The sequence below is a fragment of the Zalophus californianus genome, chromosome 11 (genome assembly GCF_009762305.2).
Source record: "Zalophus californianus isolate mZalCal1 chromosome 11, mZalCal1.pri.v2, whole genome shotgun sequence".
Classification (NCBI taxonomy): Eukaryota; Metazoa; Chordata; class Mammalia; order Carnivora; family Otariidae; genus Zalophus; species Zalophus californianus.
The window spans coordinates 100,984,517-100,999,382 of record NC_045605.1 but is presented as its reverse complement, the minus strand read 5'-3'; the positions used below and the strand labels follow the sequence as shown (position 1 = coordinate 100,999,382).

Here is a 14,866-nt window from a genome sequence, read left to right as displayed (position 1 = left end):
TGGGTCTAAAGCTTGGCGTTGTCCATTAACACCTAACTAACCGTAAATAAATTACTAGATCTCTCAGTTGCCAAATTGCTAGATACCTATAGGGGAAGAATAACTAATCAATCTAATAGGACTGATGAGAGGATTAAATGAATATATACATATAGAGCACCTGGCACGAGAGCACTGTAGAAGTGTAAGCTATTAGATTTAAAAGATATGATATAGGAGATGGATTCATTCCAGGAATGTGAACTTGGACAACTCGTTAGCCTTTCCTGCAACTCCGCTTACTCATATACAAAATCTAGAAGTTGGGAAGCTGATCTGTAAGGACACTTCCTATCCAAAAGCTTATTACTGTGGAGATAAGTTGTCACTAAATTGTGTTGCCATGACATGCTTCAGAAATGGAGAATATTGAAGAACAAATTATTGCTCTAATAAAATAATGCTTGTACATATCTATTTCTATGCAACCCATTTCTGTTCATCAGTGTGTTCCTTTTCATTGCTGCAGAGCATCTTGTGATATGCAAATCACATCCATGAAGACTAACACAGAGGTGAAAGAATTCATCCTGCTGGGACTAACAAATGCATCAGAACTGCAGAGTCCTCTCTTTCTAATGTTTACTCTCATCTACCTTGTCACTCTGGTTGGGAACCTGGGGATGATCATGTTGATCCTGCTGGACTCTCGTCTGCACATTCCCATGTACCTTTTCCTCAGTAACCTGTCTCTGGTGGACTTTTGATACTCCTCAACAATCACTCCCAAGGTCATGTCTGGATTACTTATAGGAGACAAGGTCATCTCCTACAATGCACTTATGTCTTTGCCTTTTTAACTGCTGCTATTGACATTGTAGACACATTCTGTTTTTCTTTATGCCTGTCCAATGTGGTCCATCACTTTTTCTGTGATATTCCAGCAGTCATGACTCTGACTTGCTCAGATAAAGACATTAATGAGCTGATTCTTGTGCTTATTTCAAGCTTTATCTTTTTTGCACTTTTTGTTATCTTTATTTCCTATCTGTTCATATTTACAACCATTTTGAAGATACAGTCAGGGGAGGGGTACCAGAAGGCTTTATCTACCTATGCTTTTCACCTTGTTGCAGTTTCCATATTTTATGGGACAGTCATCATCATGTACTTACAGCCAAGTTCCCATCATTCCATGGACACAGACAAAATCACATCTGTGTTCTATACTATGGTCATTCCCATGCTAAACCCTATGGTGTACAACTTGAGGAACAAAGAGGTCAAGAATGCTATCAAGAAGTTTTTTGAGAAGGCAAAATATTCTCTAGGTTTAGTCTTCTAATGATCTAAAATCCACAAAAGTTATTTCATCTCACTTAAATCTACTCCATGCCATAACTCAATGTTCATGGCCATATAGGGTATCAAAGCATATCAATCACTCGAATGTTATTTATTTCTTTAATTTTGTAGCAGGTCCAAGCATCCAAAATGGAGAACAAATATATTTTTTTAATGAAAGCAGTTTATGAATAAACCTTCCTTGTTACTATTGTGTTACACATAGTTTTTTCCTTGAGGTACTTCAATAGTGGTAAGAAAAAACTAATGGATAAGAAAAAAAAATTAAGAGCTTGGACCAGGTAGTAAGGAAAACAGTGGATAATGGAGTTTTCCCCAGAAAGAAAAATCAGGGTCTCATAAAGAAATATATCCCATCACCAGGTTGAGGGGCCTAGTTATTGTCAATTCCATAAGATTTCTAAACTGAGGGCGCCTGGGTGGCTCAGATGGTTAAGCGTCTGCCTTCACCTCAGGTCATGATCCCAGCTTCCTGGGATCGAGTCCCGCATCGGGCTCCCTGCTCAGCAAGGAGCCTGCTTCTCCCTCTGCCTCTCTCTCTCTGTCTCTTCTGAATAAATAAATAAAATCTTTTAAAAAAAAAAAAGATTTCTAAACTGAAATCTGTGTGTCTTCCTTTGCTGACTCTTCTGAATGGAGGCTCTTTTTTCCCCAATTATCTTTATTCAGGCCCAACATTATTTACTGGATATGAATGTGGAATGAACTATGTTTTCTTTTTAGAGTATAATTGCTAGGCAACAGGGAGCCACACATGGACTGGATGGAGAAGACCATTTAATCTGTATGATAGCCTGGACATTGTGCTTCTATATTGATTAGTTGGGATTTAGGTTGTCTCCTTGGTGGAGGTGAATAATAAATTTTCTGTATGGGAGGAAATGTAAGATGGATATTTGATGATTATAAGCATTACAATGGAAAAGACTGGTTAGTTATTTTCCGAACTATGTTTACTCCTAGAAATATACATAAGCTCTATGTCTCTGCCCTTCATACAGTTAATTATGACCATGTGCTTGTGTTTTTGTCCATTGAATGTGAGTACAGGTCATACATGCCACTTCCAAGTCTGCCCATGAACCTCCCCATGTGATGTCTTGTTCATTCTTTTTGTCACCAGCTGTATGGAGAGAATCCAGACCACAAGAGATGATGAAATCACTAAATGGAAAGAACCTGGTACAACTGAGTCTCTGTAGAAGTTCCCACAGAACAACTAATGGAACCATATGCAAGCAAGGAAAACCTCTATCGTCATGCCACTGCCATTTTGGAGTTTGCTTGTATGACAGCTGGTATTATTTACCCTAACAGACAGAGCTTCTTATAAGACCATCTGGATGCTGTTATGGGAGTGGGGAGGACATATCCTGGAAAAACTATCAAATTTCTCCAATACAATTTGATTCTACCATGATTTCTTTGTGAGTCTTCACCCAGCCTTCATATCATAACCAAAGAGGCTAGCCCCAATAAAATTAGCACAGGTTTTAAAGAGAGGACAAATTCAACGTGAATTCCATTCCAATTCAAACTTTGTGATATAGGGCAAGTTATTAAGTATTCTGAGTTTCTCATGGGGAAACTAATGCCTCTCTCACAGACTTAGATTAAATGGGTACTGAATGAGCCAGACCGTAGCACAGTGCCTGAAACAGAGTAGCTGCTCAAAATATATTTGCATCCTTTCCCTTCTGTTCCTTTTCTTATCCTTGTTCATTCATCTAATTTGCCAACCTTGTCCATAGAACAATTAAAACAGTTACAAATTATTTTGGTTTGTTTTATAGATTTAACTGTAGTACTGAATTGCAAGACTTTGAGACCAAAGATGTTACCTTACTTAGGTATGTGTTCTCAGAATCTAGACTAATGTCTATTCCACAGAACTCAAGAGTATCTAATGAAATCTGATCCTATGTAGGAACAAAGTTACATGGAAAAACCCACAAATATTAATGTCTATCATCTTTTCCTTCATGAGGCTGATCAAAATATTGTATATTCATTTTTGTGTGTTTACTCCTTTTATTTGTTTTTGCCATTAAAATAAAAGTTCTGGGTACCTGGGTGGTGCAGTCAGTTAAACATCTGCCTTTGGCTCAGGTCATGATTGCAGGGTCCTGGGATCAAGCCCCGCATTGGGCTCTCCCTCAGCATTGAGTCTGCTTCTCCTTTTTCCTCTGTGATCTCTCTTACTTTCACTCTCTCTCTAATAAATAAATATAATCTTTTAAAAAAAAGTTCTATGCATCCTGGTACAATATCTGATCTGGTGTCTAACAAAGACTCAGGCTTAGATCAGAGCTAAGGCTCAGTAAAAGATTTTAAGGAATGAACAGCTGCACAATAAGAGGAACCCAACAGAGAAAGTCAACATATGTTTGTAAAAACAGAACACAGACAACAGAACACAAGTAGGTTATGCTGCAGTCACACATTAAATTGAGAACTCACGGTTGAACACAACAAAGATCATAAAGATTTTATATCAGTTTCCTATGGCTGCTGTAACAAATGAGTACACTCCAGGGCCTTTAAACAACACACATTTGTTTTCTCACATTTCTGGAGGCCAGGTGTTGGAAATCAGTTTCACTGGGATGAAACAGAAGTATCAGTCTCCAGAGTGTCTAGGGGAGACTGTCCCTTGTAGATTTCATATTCAGGTGACTTCCCCAAATTCCTAGTTTTATTCCCAGCAGTTCAATCTCTGCCTTTGTGGCCACATTATTTTCTCCTCCTATTGCCTGTCTGATTTCCCTCTGCCTCTCCTTTTTTAATTTATGTGAGATTAACATAACGAAATCAACTCCAATTCAATTTAATTCCATAACAATTAAAAAATAAAGTGTGCAACTCAGTATTATTTGGCACATTCACAATGTTCTGCAACCATCACATCTATTTCATTCTAAAAGATTTTTTTCACTCACAGAGATCCTGTACCCATTAAGGCCTCCTCCCCTGAGAACCAATAATCTGCCTACAACCTCTATGGATTCACCTATCCTGGATATGTCATGTAAATACAATCATATAATATGTGACCTTTAATGTTTGACATCTTTTATTCAGTTTAATGTTTTTGAAGCTCATCTGTGTTGCAGCATGTATCAATACATCATTTTTTATGGCTGAATAATATTCAATTATAGGTATATATCACATTTTTTTCATCCATTTTCCAACTGATGGACATTTGTATGTTTTTTACCTATTGGCAATTGTTAATAATGCAGCATAACTATTTGCATTCATGCACAAGTATTGTTTGAGGAACTGTTTTCATTCTCTGGTGATATTACCAGGAGCAGAATGGCTGGTTCATACAATAATCGTATGTTTAACTTTTGAAGACTACCAACCTGTTTTCAGTAGCAGCTGTCCCATTTTACATTCCCACCAGCAATGTACAATGGTTCCAATTTATCCACACTCTTGCTATGACTTTTTAGTTCCATTTTCTTTTATAATACCCATCCTAATGGGTGTGAAATTGTATCTCATGGGTTTGATTTACTTTCTCCTAATGCCAATGATTTGGGGCATACTTCCATGTGTTTATTGGCTTTTAGTAAATCTTCTTCAGAGAAATGTTTGTTCAAGTACCTTGCCCATTTTGTGGTTTTTCTGTTGTTGAATTGTTTGAGTTCTTTATATATCCTGCATATTATGTCTTTATCAGAAATGTGATTTGCAAAATTTCTCTTCCATTCTGTAGGTTTCCTTTTCACTTTCTTGAAGATGTACTTTGATATACAAAGTTTGAAGTCCAATCTATCTCTTTTTTTCTTTTGTTGCTTGTGTTTGGTGTAATACATGAAAAACCATTTCCAGATCCAATGTCTGGACTTTTTCCCACATTTTCTGGTGGTTTTATGTTTTTAGCTCTCATATTTTGGTCATCAACCATTTTGAGTTGGTTTTTGTACATGGTGTGTGGAAGGGCTCCAACTTTATTTTTTTGCATTTGGGAATCTAGTTGTCCCAGCACCATTTGTTGATGACTTCTTTTCCAATTAAATGGACTTTGCACCTCTGTCAAAAATCAATTGGCAATAGATATGTGGGTTTATTTCTTGTCTCTCAATTCTATTCAACTGATCTATGTCTCTATTAAGGCAATATCAAATTGCTTTGATTATTTCAGATTTGTATTATGTTTTGAAATCAAGAAGTGTGAGTCTTCCTACTTTGTTCTTCCTTCTCAATATTGTTTGGCTATTCATAGTCCCTTGAAATTCCATTTGAATTTTAGTAATAGTGTTTCTATTTCTGGTTATTAAAATTATGACAGAGATTGCATTAATACTCTAGGTCACTTTGGAAAGTATTGCCAGTAAACAATATCATATCTTCCAATCCATGAACATAGACTGTCTTTCCATTTATTTAGGCCTCCTTGAATTTCAGCAATTTATTTGGTAGTTTCAGTGTACAGCCCTTCATCCCTTGCTTAAATTTATTCCTCTGTATTTTAACATAAGAATGCTGTTTTAAGTGGAATTTTCTCTGGAATTGTTTATTGCTAATGTACATAAGCACAACTTATTTTTGGTTGGTCAATAAGTTTATTAGTTAATACTTTCTTGTACATTCTTTAGGATTTTCTCTATATAAGATCATATCATCTGAAAATCATATGATTTTTCTTTCCAATTTATGTGTCTTGTAATTCTTATTTTCTTGTGTAATTACTCCAGATAGAACTTTCAGCACGACTTTGAATAAAAGTAGTGAAAGCAAGCACACTGTCTAGTATGTGATCTTATAGGGAAGGATTTTCACTCTTTCACATTCAAGTACGATGATAGCTGTGGGTTTTTCATTAATGGTTTTTATAATTTTCATTTCTATTCTTAGATTGCTGGTTGCTTTTATCATGAAGTCATTGGAGATTTTGTCAAATACTTTTTCTGAATTAATAAATCAGATAATTATGTGTTTTTTCTCCTCAATCTGGTTAATTACAGTGACCAATTTCAAATTTTGTTTTTTCTAGTTTATTAAGATGCAACTGATATATCACATTATATAAGTTTAAGATGTACAACATAATTATTTGAAATGATTGCAAGCCCCAATGTTTATAGCATCAATGTGTACAATAAACAGAGTCCAGATATTCATCAACAGATGAATGGGTAAAGATGTGGGATATATATGTATCTCACATTATATATATTCTGGAATACACACACACACACACACACACACACAGAGGAATATTACTCAGCCATGAAAGAGAATGAAATTTTGCAATTTGCAACAATGTGGATGGGACTAGAGTGTATTATGCTAAGCAAAATAAGTTAGTCAGACAAAGACAAATACCATATGATTTCACTCATATGTGGAATTTAAGAAACAAAATTGATGAGCCTAGGGGAAGGGAAAGAAAAATAAGATAAAAACAGAAAAGGAGGGTGCCTGGGTGGCTCAGTTGGTTAAGCGACTGCCTTCAGCTCAGGTCATGATCCTGGAGTCCCAAGATCGAGTCCCACATCGGGCTCCCTTCTCAGCAGGGAGTCTGCTTCTCCCTCTGACCTTCTTCCCTCTCGTGCTCTCTATCTCTCATTCTCTCTCTCTCAAATAAATAAATAAAATCTTAAAACAAAACAGAGAAGGAAACAAACTATAAGAGACTAATTTCTCTATAGATAAAAAACTGAGGGTTGCTGGAGTAGAGGTGGGTGGGGGGGTTGGGTAATTGGGTAATGGGCATTAAAGAGGGCACTTGATGTAATAAGCACTGCATATTATATGCAACTGATGAAATACTAAATTCTACCCCCAAATTAATAAAATACTATATGTTAACCAATTGAATTAGATTAGTTAATTAGAATTTAATTAATTGAATTTAAATAAAACCAAAAATAAAGTAAAATAAAATATCACTGGGAAAAAAAGAAATGACTGTAACAATGTTTGGCTAACATTTATGACCTCACATAGTTACAATTTTTTTATCTTGTGATGAGAACTTTTAAGATCTAATATCTTAGAAACCTTCAAATATATATATATATATCAGTATTGTTAATTATAGTTATCATGGTGTACATCACATCCTCAGAACTTATTTATCTTATAACTTTTACCTTTGACCATCTTTAAATGTTTTCTTGATTCCCCAGCTCTCACTTCTGGAGCCACATGAGTGCCTGGGGGATGTGGGTAGAGCATTAGTTGCATCTGCTATGACAGAGTAATTCAGGGTAGAAAGAAACCCATCTGTCTACAGACCAGAATCAGATTTTTGAACAGACTTCATAGTATTAAGGCTGAATTTACTCTCCATATTTTTGGCCAATGTGTCATATTGTTGGTTTGTTGTAAACATAAGAAGGAAAACCAGGGATTTCATTGATCAATCTCTAAAACTCCAGTAGCCCACAATTTAATTATAACAAGTAAAAGAATGGAAAGGGGGAAAAGTGAAATAAATAAAATAGATGGCAGACAGAAAACAAAATGTTTCTGGAACATATTATAAATATCAGTAATATAAAAAAATGTAAACCTATTAAACCCAGTATTATGTACTGAATGACAATAAAATTGAGGGAAGGAGAAATATTTTTTTAAGAGATTTTATTTAGGGGGAGGAGCAAGATGACAGGAGTAAGAGACCCAAATTTCATCTGGTCCCAGGAATTCAGCTGGATAGGGATCAAACAATTCTGAACACCTATGAACTCAACAGGAAAGCAAAGAAAAGAATAACAACAACTCTCTGACCACTTTCTGGAAGGTAGGACGTGTGGAGAAGTGAATCCGAGGCGATATTCGGGAAGATAGATGGCAGGGGAGGGGGCCTCCGTTGGCCGCTTCTGGCAAGTGATAGAGCCCCCAGCACAAAATTGGAACTTTTAGAAGGCGGCTCCACTGACGGACGACGCTGCAGTGGCTAGGCGGGGGGTGGAACCCTCGCGGGACAGTGTGGTCTCAGGACCCTCGGGGTCACAGAAAGACCAGGGGTGCCTGAGTGCGGCAGAGCTCCCAGGTATCGGAGCGGGGAAGCCGGCTGCAGAGACGGAGCCGAGGCACGGGCTCTCAGCTCGGGGTGGCCATAAACCATGATCCGCGGCACAGTCAGGCCACTACTCTTCCAGCAGGGACCCAAACAAGTGGCAGATCCGGGGAGACTCCCCTTCCTCCCCTGGGAGGAGAGGGAAGGAGCACACCACAGGGATCTGCTGGGTTTGGAGACTCCACACCCGGTCGTGTGCCAGAGATAGAAACGCTCGGTCACAGGCCAGGTGAGCATGGAGTGTGGCCAGAGACCGGGGAGATGGCAGTGATTGACTGCTTTTCTCTGGGGGCTCACTGAGGAGTGGGGCCCCCAGTTCTTGGCTCCTCTGGGGCGGAGACTGGGAGCTGCCATTTTCACTCTTGTCCTCCAAAGCTGAACAGAAAGCTTGCGGGGAACAAAAGCTCCCTAGAGCAAACCCAGCAGATTACTTAGCCTGGACTGGTCAAGGGCAGGGCAATTCCGCTTCCAGCAAAGACATTTGGGAACCACGGCAACAAGCCCCTCCCCCAGAAGATCAGCAAGAACAGCCAGCCAAGACCAAGTTTACCGATCAATGAGAATGGCAGAACACCAGCTCTAGCGGAATACTGCACATAGAATTCATGGTTTTTTTCCCCCTGATTCTTTAGTCTTTCAAAGTTAACTTTTGGAATTTTCTTTTTTCTTTTTCTTTTTTTGAATTTTTCTTTTTCCCTTTTTCAACCAACATCTTATCAATCCCTTTTTAAAAAATCTTTTTTATTTTTCATTTTTAGAGTCATATTCTATCCCTTCATATTAGTTAACCTTATTTTTGGTGTATATATATATATATATATATATATATATATAATATATATAAAGTTGTTCTCTCTTTAAAATTTTGGGATACAGTTTCTTCTAACAGACCAAAATATACTCTAAATCTCTAGTGTATGGCTTTGTTCTAGTCTCCTGACTGATCCCATTCTCTCCCCCTTTTTTTTTTTAATTTCTCTTCTTTCTTTTCTCAACCAATTTCTTATCTTTTCAATTCCTTTTATAAAATCTTTTATAATTTTCATCTTTAAGGTCCTATTCCATCCCTTCATCATATTTACCCTTATTTTTGTACATATATAAGTTTTTCTTTCTTTAAAACTTTGGGAGGCACTTTCTTCTAACAGACCAAAATACACCCAAAATCTAGTGTGTGGCACTGATCTATGCACCAGCCTGATCATATTTGATCATATTCTTTTTTTTATCTTTTTTTTTCTTTTTTCTTTCTTTCCCTTTCTTTTCCCCCAGTTTCAGGTGTCTTCTGATTTCTTTAGTGTATATTTTTCTGGGGTTGTTGTTACCCTGTTAGCATTTTGTTCTCTCATTCATCTATTGTCCTCTGGACAAAATGACAAGATGAAAAAAATCACCTCAAAAAAAAGAATAAGAGGCAGTACTGACTGCCAGGGACTTAATCAATATGAACATTAGTAAGATGTTGGAACTAGAGTTCAGAATGATGATTTTAAGAGATACTAGCTGGGCTTATGGACGATATTAGAGAAATGCTTTTTGGAGAAATAAAAGAACTAAAATCTAACCAAGTTGAAATCAAAAAGGCTATTAATGAGGTGCAATCAAAAATGGAAGCTCTAACTGCTAGGATAAATGAGGCAGAAGAGAGAATTAGTGATATAGAAGACCAAATGATGGAAAATAAAGAAGCTGAGAAAAAGAGAGATAAACAACTACTGGATCACGGGGGCAGAATTTGAGAAATAAGTGCTACCATAAGACAAAACAACATTAGAATAATTGGAATCACAGAAGAAGAAGAAAGACAGGGGGGCAGAAGGTATATTGGAGCAAATTATAACAGAGAACTTCCCTAATTTGGGGAAGGAAACAGGCATCAAAATCCAGGAGGCACAGAGAACCTCCCTCAAAATCAATAAAAATTGGTCAACACCCCGACATCTAATAGTAAAATTTACGTGTCTCAGAGACAGAAAATCCTGAAAGCAGCTCAGGACAAGAGATCTGTAACCTACAATGGTAGAAACATTAGATTGGCAACAGACCTATCCACAGAGACCTGGCAGGCCAGAAAGGACTGGCATGACATATTCAGAGCCCTAAACGAGAAAAATATGCAGCCAAGAATACTATATCCAGCTAGGCTGTCATTGAAAATAGAAGGAGAGAATTAAAGGAATTTGCAAACGTGAAACCAACCCTAGAAGAAATATTGAAAGGGGTCCTCTAAGCAAAGAGAGAGCCTAAAAGTAACATAGACCAGAAAGGAACACAGACAAATATACAGTAACAGTCACCTTACAGGCAATGCAATGGCACTAAATTCATATCTTTCAATAGTTACCCTGAATGTAAACAGGCTAAAAGCCCCAATCAAACGACACAGGGTATCAGATTGGATAAAAAAATATGTATTGATATGCTGCGTGCAAGAGACTCATTTTAGACCCAAAGACACCCCCACATTGAAAGTGAGGGGGTGGAAAACCATTTACCATGCTAATGGACGTGAAAAGAAAGCTGGGGTGGCAATTCTTATATCAGACAAATTATATTTTAAACCAAAGACTATAATAAGAGATGAGGAAGGACACAATATCCTACTTAAAGGGTCTATCCAACAAGAAGATCTAACAATTATAAATATCTATGCCCCGAACATGGGAGCAGCCACTTATATAAGGCAATTAATAACAAAAGCGAAGAAACACATTGACAACAATACAATAATAGTGGGGGACTTTAACACCCCCCTCACTGAAGTGGACAGATCATCTAAGCAAAAGATCAACAAGGAAATACTGAGTTTAAATGACACACTGGACCAAATGGACTTCACAGATATATTCAGAACATTCCAACCCAAAGCAACAGAATACTTTCTCTAGTGCCCATGGAACATTCACCAGAATAGATCACACCCTAGGTCATAAATCAGGTCTCAACCAGTACCAAAAGATTGGGATCATTCCCTGCATATTTTCAGACCACAGTGCTTTGAAACTAGAACTCAGTCACAAGAGGAAAGTCAGAAAGAACTCAAATACATGGAGGCTAAAGAGCATCCTACTAAAGAATGAATGGGTCAACCAGGAAATTAAAGAAGAATTTAAAAAATTCATGGAAACCAATGAAAATGAAAACAAAACTGTTCAAAATCTTTGGGATGCAGCAAAGGCAGTCCTAAGAGGAAAGTATATAGCCATACAAGCCTTTCTCAAGAAACAAGAAAGATCTCAAATACACAACCTAACCCTACACCTAAAGGAGCTGGAGAAAGAGCAGCAAGTAAAGCCTAAACCCAGCAGGAGAAGAGAAATAATAAAGATCAGAGCAGAAATCAATGAAATAGAAACCAAAAGAACAGTAGAACAGATCAAAGAAACTAGGAGCTTGTTCTTTGAAAGAATTAATAAGATTGATAAACCCCTGGCCAGACTTATCAAAAAGAAAAGAGAAATGACCCAAATAAATAAAATCATGAATGAAAGAGGAGAGATCACAACCAACACCAAAGAAATACAAACAATTATAAGAACATATTTTGAGCAACTCTATGCCAGCAAATTAGATAACCTGGAAGAAATGGGTGCATTCCTAGAGATGTATCAACTACCAAAACTGAACCAGGAAGAAATAGAAAACCTGAACAGACCTATAACCACTAAGGAATTGAAGCAGTCATCAAAAATCTCCCAACAAACAAGCCCAGGGCCAGATGGCTTCCCAGGGGAATTCCAGCAAACATTTCAAGAAGAATTAATACCTATTCTTCTGAAACTGTTCCAAAAATTAGAAATGGAAGGAAAACTTCCAAACTTGTTTTATGAGGGCACCATTACCTTGATCCTAAACCCAGACAAAGACCCCATTAAAAAGGAGAATTACAGACCAATATCCTTGATGAACATGGATGCAAAATTCTCATGAAGATACTAGCCAGTAGGATCCAACAGTACATTAAAAGGATTATTCACCACGACCAAGTGGGATTTATCCCTGTGCTGCAAGGTTGGTTCAACATCCATAAATCAATCAATGTGATACAATAGGTTAATAAAAGAAAGAACAAGAAACATATGATCCTCTCAATAGATGCAGAAAAAGCATTTGACAAAGTACAGCATCCTTTCTTGATCAAAACTCTTCAAAATATAGGGATAGAGGGTACATACCTCAACATCATAAAAGCCATCTATAAAAAACCCACAGTGAATATCATTCTCAATGGGGAAAAACTGAGAGCTTTCCCCCTAAGGTCAGGAATGTGGCAGGGAGGTCCACTCTCACCACTGCTATTCAACATAGTATTAGAAGTCCTAGCCACAGCAATCAGACAACAAAAAGAAATCAAAGGCATCCAAATTGGCAAAGAGGAAGGCAAACTCTCACTCTTTGCAGTGAGTTACTGTGTGTGGAAAACCCAAAAGACTCCACCCCACAACTGCTAGAACTCATACAGGAATTCAGTAAAGTGGCAGGATATAAAATCAATGCACAGAAATCAGTGGCATTCCTACACATCAACAATAAGACAGAAGAAAGAGAAATTGAGTCAATCCCTTTTACGATTGCACCCAAAACCATAAGACACCTAGGAATAAATCAAACCAAAGAGGCAAAGAATCTGTACTCAGAAAACTATAAAATACTCAGGAAAGAAATTGAAGAAGACACAAAGAAATGGAAAAACGTTCCATGCTCATGGATTGGAAGAACAAACATTGTGAAGATGTCAATGCTACCTAGAGCAATCTACACATTAATTGCAATCCCTATTAAAATACCATCCACTTTTTTCAGAGAAATGGAACAAATAATCCTAAAATTTGTATGGAACCAGAAGAGACCCCGAATAGCCAGAGGAATCTTGAAAAAGAAAAGCAAAGCTGGCGGCATCACAATTCCGGACTTCAAGCCCTATTACAAAGCTGTCATCATCAAGACAGTATGGTACTAGCACAAAAACAGACACATAGATCAATGGAACAGAATCGAGAACCCAGAAATGGACCCTCAACTCTATGGTCAACTAATTTTCGATAAAGCAGGAAAGAATATCTGATGGAAAAAAGACCCAGTCTCTTCAACAAATGGTGTTGGGAAAATTGGACAGCCACATGCAGAAGAATGAAACTGGACCATTTCCTTACACCACACACAAAAATAGACTCCAAATGGTTGAAAGACCCAAATGTGAGACAGGAGTCCATCAAAATCCTAAAGGAGAACACAGGCAGCAACCTCTTCGACCTCAGCCGCAGCATCTTCTTCCTAGAAACATCGCCAAAGGCAAGGGAAGCAAGGGCAAAAATTAACTATTGGGACTTCATCAAGTTAAAAAGCTTTTGCACAGCAAAAGAAACAGTCCACAAAACCAAAAGACAACCAACGGAATGGGAGAAGATATTTGCAAATGACATATCAGATAAAGGGCTAGTATCCAAAATCTATAAAGAACCTATCCAACTCAACACCCAAAGAACAAATGATCCAATCAAGAAATGGGCAGAACACATGAACAGACATTTTTCCAAAGACATCCAAATGGCCAACAGACACGTGAAAAAGTCCTCAACATCACTCGGCATCAGGGAAATCCAAATCAAAACCTCAAGGAGATACCACCACACACCAGTCAGAATGGCTAAAATTAACAAGTCGGGAAACGACAGATGTTGGCGGGGATGCGGAGAAAGGGGATCCCTCCTACACTGTTGGTGGGAATGCAAGCTGGTGCAGCCACTCTGGAAAACACTATGGAGGTTCTCAAAAAGTTGAAAAGAGAGCTACCATATGACCCAGCAATTGGACTACTGGGTATTTACCCCAAAGATACAAATGTAGGGATCTGAAGGAGTATGTGCACCCCGATGTTTATAGCAGCAATGTCCAAAATAGCCAAACTGTGGAAAGAGCCATGTCCATCAACAGATGAATGGATAAAGAAGATGTGGTATATATATACAATGGAATATTATGCAGCCATCAAAAGGAATGAATTCTTGCCATTTAACGACATGGATGGAACTGGAGGGTATTATGCTGAGCGAAATAAGTCAATCAGAAAAAGACATGTATCATATGACCTCACTGATATGGGGAATTCTTAATCTCAGGAAACAAACTGAGGGGTGCTGGGTGGTGGGGGGTGGGAGGGATGGGTGGCTGGGTGATAGACACTGGGGAGGGTATGTGCTATGGTGAGCACTGTGAATTGTGCAAGACTGTTGAATCACAGACCTGTACCTCTGAAACAAATAATACATTATATGTTAAAAAAAAAAAAAAAAAGAAGAAGAAGAAGAAGAATATAGTGGGTAGGAAAAATGAAGGGAAGGAATCGGGGGGAGACGAACCATGAGAGATGATGGACTCTGAGAAACAAACTGAGGGTTCTAGAGGGGAGGGGGTGGGGGGATTGGTTAGCCTGGTGATGGGTATAAAAGAGGGCACGTACTGCATGGAGCACTGGGTGTT

At 37.9% G+C, this 14,866-nt stretch overlaps 1 pseudogene; it reads left to right on the top strand.

The window, feature by feature from the left end:
• Positions 1-536: 536 nt before the first annotated feature.
• LOC113914700 lies at positions 537-1,324 on the top strand (annotated as a pseudogene).
• The last annotated feature ends 13,542 nt before the right edge of the window (positions 1,325-14,866 follow it).